Source organism: Aotus nancymaae, unplaced genomic scaffold (genome assembly GCF_030222135.1).
Source record: "Aotus nancymaae isolate 86718 unplaced genomic scaffold, 86718_ANA_hifiasm-v0.15.2.pri h1tg000033l, whole genome shotgun sequence".
Classification (NCBI taxonomy): domain Eukaryota; kingdom Metazoa; phylum Chordata; class Mammalia; order Primates; family Aotidae; genus Aotus; species Aotus nancymaae.
The window spans coordinates 38,257,896-38,264,066 of record NW_026988447.1 but is presented as its reverse complement, the minus strand read 5'-3'; positions in this window follow the sequence as shown (position 1 = coordinate 38,264,066).

Sequence of the window (6,171 nt, the reverse complement as noted above, 5' to 3'; positions counted from 1 at the left end):
ATGTCTTCCACTATTATTTTGTGGTTATCTAAGTCTCTTCGTAGGTCTCCTAAAATTTATTTTATGAATCTGGGTTCTCCAGTGTTAGGTGCGTATATACTTAGGATAGTTAAGTCTTTTTGAATTGAACGCTTAATCATTATATAATGCCTTTCTTTGTCTTTTTTGTCTTTTGTCAATTTAAAGACTGTTTTGTCTAAAATTAGAATGGCAACCCCTGCTCTTTTTTGTTTTCCATTTGCTTGGTTGATTTTTTTTCCTGTCCTTTACTTTGAACCTAAGGATATCATTATATGTGAGATGGGTCTCTTGAAGGCAGCATACAGTTGGGTCTTATTTATTTATTTAAATTGCCATTCTCCATCTTTTAAATGGGATGTTTAGCCCATTTATATTCAAGTTTAGTATTTGTATGTTCAGATTTGATTCCATCATTGTGTTGTTAGCTAGTTGTTATGCAGACTTGATTGTATGGTTGCTTTATAGTGTCAATTGTCTATGTACTGAAGTGTGTTTCTGTGATGGCTAGTAACAGTTTTTTGTTTCCATGTTTAGCACTCCCTTAAGGACCTCTTGTAAGGCAGGTCTGGTGGTAATGCATTCCCTTAGCATTTGCTTGTCCGAAAAGGATTTTTTTTTTCATTTATGAAGCCTAGTCTCACTGGGTATGAAATTCTTGGTTGGAATTTTTTTCTTCTGAGAATGCTAAATGTGAGTCCCCAATCTCTTTTGCCTTGTAGGATTTCTGCTAAAAGGCCCACTGTTAGCCTGATAGAGTTTCCTTTGTAGGTGACCTATTCCTTCTCTCTAGCTGCCTTTAATATTTTTTCTTTTACTTGGCCTTGGGAATCTGATGACTATGAGTCTTGGGGATGGTCATCTTATATAGTATCTCACAGAAGTTTTCTGAATTTCCTGAATTTGAATGTTTACCTCTCTGGTAATATGGGGGGAGTTTTCATGGACAATATCCTCAAATATGTTTTCCAAGTTGCTTGTTCTCACTCCCTTTTTTTTTTTCAGGGATGCCAGTGAGTCATAGGTTTAGTCTTTTTATATGACCTCATATTTCTCAGAGATTTGTTCATTATTTTTACTTTATTTTTGTATGACTTTTTTTTTTTTTTAAAGAACCCGTCTTTGAGCTCTGAGATTCTTTCCTCAGTTTGGTCTATTCTGTCTATTTTTCTGATTTTATTACAAAATTCTTGAAGTGAGTTTTTCAGATATATTAGATAAGTTTGGCTCCTTCTTAAAATGGCTGTTTTGTCTTTTAGATCTTATATCATTTTACTGGATTCCTTGGATTGGATTTTGGCTTTCTCCTGAGTCTTGAAGATCTTTGTTGCTATCCAGATTCTGAATTCCTTGTTTGTCATTCCAGTCATTTCAGTATGATTAAAAACTATTGCTGGACCCAAATGCCCATCGATGATAGACTGGACAGGGAAAATGTGGCACATATACACCATGGAATACTATACAGCCATAAAAAACGAGGAGTTTGTGTCCTTTGTAGAGACATGGATGAAACTGGAAACCATCATTCTCAGCAAACTGACACAAGAACAGAGAATCAAACACCGCATGTTCTCATAGGTAGGTGTTGAACTATGAGAACACATGGATACAGGGAGGGGAGCATCACACACCTGGGTCTGTCGAGGGGAGATAGGGAAGGGACAGTGGAGGGTGGGGAGTTGGGGAGAGATAGCATGGGGAGAAATGCCAGATATAGGTGATGGGGAGGAAGGCAGCAAATCACACTGCCATGTGTGTACCATGCAACAATCTTGCATGTTCTTCACATGTACCCCAAAACCTAAAATGCAATTTAAAAACCATTTCTAGGGAGCAAGTGAAGTCATTTGGAAGTAATAAGACACTTTGGCTTTTTGAATTGCCAGAGTTCTTGCACTGGTTCTTTCTCATCTATATGGGTTGATGTTCCTTTAATCTTTGAAATTACTGTGCTTTGGATGGAGTTTTTTGCTTTCTTTGATGCCCTTGAGGGTTTGACTGGTATAAATTGGATTCAGTTAACTGGCTCCGTTTCTGGAAGATTTCAGGGGGCCACAGCTCAGCTCAGCACAACTGGGCTGTGTGCTGTAATCCTAGGCAGCTGGTAGCAGGCCCACAGCTTTATTCTCTGGCACTTCAAGGTTAAGTACCTGCTGCACTGGAGGGGCTGAGGTGTTCCCAGCCTGCTGGCAACAACAATCTCTTGGGGGATGCTGGCAAAAGTGCTTCATTGGGGCATGGCAGCAGGGTCCTTGCATGTGTGTGTGCACTGGTGGGAGCAAGGCAGCAAAGTCTGTCCACACATGCTTGTGCCAGTGGCAGCAGGGCAGTGGAGTGTGCATGCACATGCATCAGCAGGGCCTGTCTCATGTGATCTTTGTGAGGGTTAAAAGAGATAAGACATATACATTATTGGAAACAGTGCCTGGCACATCATAAGTATTCAATAAATATTATCTGTTGTTATAAGTTAATCTGAATGGATCTGACATTATGTTTAGTTGGAAGGCTACAAATACAGATGTTGTACCTGACAGGAGCATATGCCACAGTTTACTTAGCCATTTCTACATGGCACACATTTTGTTGCTTTTGATGTTTTACTGTAATAAACAACACTATGATTAACATCTTTGTGTGAAAAGCTCATGTACTTGGGAACTTTATTTATAGGGGGGAATGGAAAGTCCTTTGTCCTTAAAGAGGTGCTTCATTAACCAATGGTTTTGGCCTGACCCAATATGGCAAGTAGAATTTTTATAAAGTATAGAATAAATCTTGTTGAGGATCTCAGTGACTCAGATTTTGCGAACTTCTCAAGAATTTCTTTCTAACTGCTTCTTAACATGTGACAAAGCAAAAGTTTTTCTTTTGAGGACATAATATTTGATACACAGTAAGTAATCTTGTTATAGTTTTTAGGATGTTCTGTGGCTCTAAGTTAGGCACCTTGAAAATGCCCATTCTGAGTTAATTAGTTAGTCAAGTTAATACTTATTCAAATATCAAATGGTTTAGAAATTAAACAATTTTGGGATGGGACTTCAGGAATGACTTAATAGTTAGAAAACCTTGGGCAAGTTATTTTAATCTCTGTGAGTTAAGCCATTATTTTGGCCTCTTTGAGACTCAGTTTCCTCATAAGCATAATAAAAAATAATAATGCTTATGTTAATTAATTATTTACACAACAATTATCTATTGAGTTTCTACTTCATGACAGCTACCTTCCTTGTTCCAAGGGACCTTACATTCTAGTGGTAGTGAGGACAGATGATAAATGATAAACATAATGCTTAAATAAATTATATAGCGTGTTAGAAAATGGTAAATGCAATGGCAAATGGAAAACATAGAGTAGAATAAGAGGGATCAGGTATGCATGGAAGGATCACAATTTTTAAAAGTACAATTAGGGTAGGTCTCATTGGGGTAGTATTTGAACAAAGATTTGAAAGAGGTAAGGCAGTCAGCTATGCAGCTATGTGGGGAGAAGTAAGCCAGGTAGAGAGAAGCAAGTAGAAGGCCCTTAGGTGGGAGCATGACAGGTGTATTTTAAGGATAGTAAGGACAGTGTAGCTGAAGCAGAGTGAGTGAGGGGGAAGATGGTTGGAGACAAAGTCAGTGAAGTAACAAGTCCCAGATCATGTTGGACCTTCTAGGCATTGTCAGAGCTTCAGATTTTGCTCTGAGTGAAATGGAGAGTCATGGAGGGTTCTGAACAGAGAAACAATTGAACTTATATTTCATCAGAATCATTCTGACTCCTGAGTGAGGATAAACTCTGGGGGCAGAGCTGATATTGCCACTCCTTTTCCTTCCTGTTCCCCTCCCCATGGAGGACAGCCTGGCAGCTGAAAATGTGATGCAGTGAAGGGCTTGGGCAGCCATGCAGAGACATAGGCTGGGGTTGGGCAGCTGCAGGCTGTGGGTCAGCAGTTGAGGGGGTGGTGTAGAGGTGGTAGGTGGAAGAGACAGCCAGCATGGTGGGTGGTGGGGGGAGAGGGAGGTGGTTACATTGAGCACATTAGTAAATTGATGGTGAATGTATGTTAATATAATAAGAGTAATGGGAGCCAAGTTTTTCACTGCTAGAGAAGGAATTTATAAACACAGAAATGAGGAAGCCTAGAAGGAACTCTAAAGCTGGACTGGAATTGGAGGTATTAGTATGAACATAGAATGATGATCTATCTGTCTGTCTAGCTAGCTATCTAATTATAGATAGTTTAAGTGTCTGCCATGCATATACATATCATATCCAAGCTCTGTTCACTGAGAGGGCTTAGAAGGGATAACACCTTCATAACAATTAGCACAGTGAGCACCCAGACATTGGTTTCTAAAAACCATCTTTCACTAGAAGATACCAAGACTCCTTGGAGTAATGGCCAATGGCTGATTCCAGGTTGGTGGAGGTGGGAGTCAGAGAACTTGGAAAGTGTAAGATGAGTCTGCAACATCTTGTGCTGGACAATAGGGAAAGGCTCAGTGAATGGTGGGAATATTTCAAAAGGACACAGGGGCTCCTATTGGTCAAATCAGGGAAAATTTTTGCATTAAAGAATAATAATAGGTTACAATTCACTGAATAAAATATAAATCTGTGAATCCATTCTGATGTAAATGAATAAATGAATAAAAAGGGAAAGCTTGATTTTACTATAAAATGTCAACTAATAAATGTGTAAACAATAATGGAAATAGTGAGTCAGTGTTTGGCAATTTTCACAGATGTGGTTGATTTGGGCTAAAGTCATCAATGAAGTCTGACAGAGGATGGATGCTAATGCTGATAGGTGAAGGTGTCATGAGGAACAGGATATTTCGACATATTCTGAAAACACCTTTCCATAAAATATAAATCAATTACAGAGAAGAAAATGGTGAATTTAAGTGGAGAAAGCTGGCAGACATCAATATGACCAGTAGACCAAGGTGGGATCGGTTGACATTGTGTCACTTCTGACGTGATGCACTGAGAAGAGAATGGCATTGTTTCTGTGGAATTCTTGCCATGGATGAAGTGCCTAAGTCTGATCATAAGGAGCTGTCATTCTACAGGGGTCATTCTACAGAATGGAACACATCCTACTGTGTCAAGTGCATGGAAGATGGGGAAAGACTGAGAAACTCTTCCAGATCAAAGGACTCTGAAGAGATATAACAGTTTGGGCTGGGCATGGTGGCTCACGCCTGTAATCCCAGCACTTTGGGAGGCTGAGGCGGGAGGATCACAAGGTCAGGAGATGAAGACCATCTTGGCTAACATGGTGAAACTCCGTTTCTACTAAAAATACAAAAAATTAGTCGGGCGTGGTGGCTTGCACCTGTAATCACAGCTAATATTTGGGAGGCTGAGACAGAAGAATCACTTGAACCTGGGAGTTGGAGGTTGCAGTGAACCGAGATTGCACCACTGCACTACAGCCTGGGTGACAGAGCGAGACAATGTCAGAGAGAGAGAGAGAGAGAGACACAGACAGACAGACAGACAGACAGACAGACAGACAGACAGACATAACAGCTAACTGTGATGCGTTCTTGAAAAACTCCTGAACTACAGAGGGAAAAGACATTTTAGGGATGATTAGCAACACTTGAATGGGATTCGACAGTAGTGTATTGATGTTGATTTCCTGACTCAAAGAGTTGTATGCTGATTATATAGGAGAGTGTTCTTGCGTTTGGAGAATCCACACTGAAGAGTACTTTTGGGGTGACAACTTACCCTCAAAAACTTTGGATTATATAGTTAAAATTATTTTAAAATACTTTTATTTTTAAAAGAAGACTATTGGAAGTGAGAGATGTTGATGATTTAGATCAGAGAGATGATGTGGCAGTGGCGGGAAATGGTCAGATTCAGGATATACTTTGAAGCTAGAACAAATAGAACTTCCTGATGAATTGGATGTTGGTTATGAAGGAAAAATAGGAGGCAAGAATGATTCCAGGGTTTTGGCCTGGGCATCTGGAATGATATGCAAACTATGGGTGAGACAGGACTTTGGAGGGAATGTCAGGAGTACCATATTGGATGAGTTGAGTCGGAGACACTCATTAGACATCCTCCTGATGAAGAGGTCAAGGAGGCAGTTAGAGACCAGAATCAGAAGTTTAGGAAGGGATTTGTGCTGGAGATAGAAA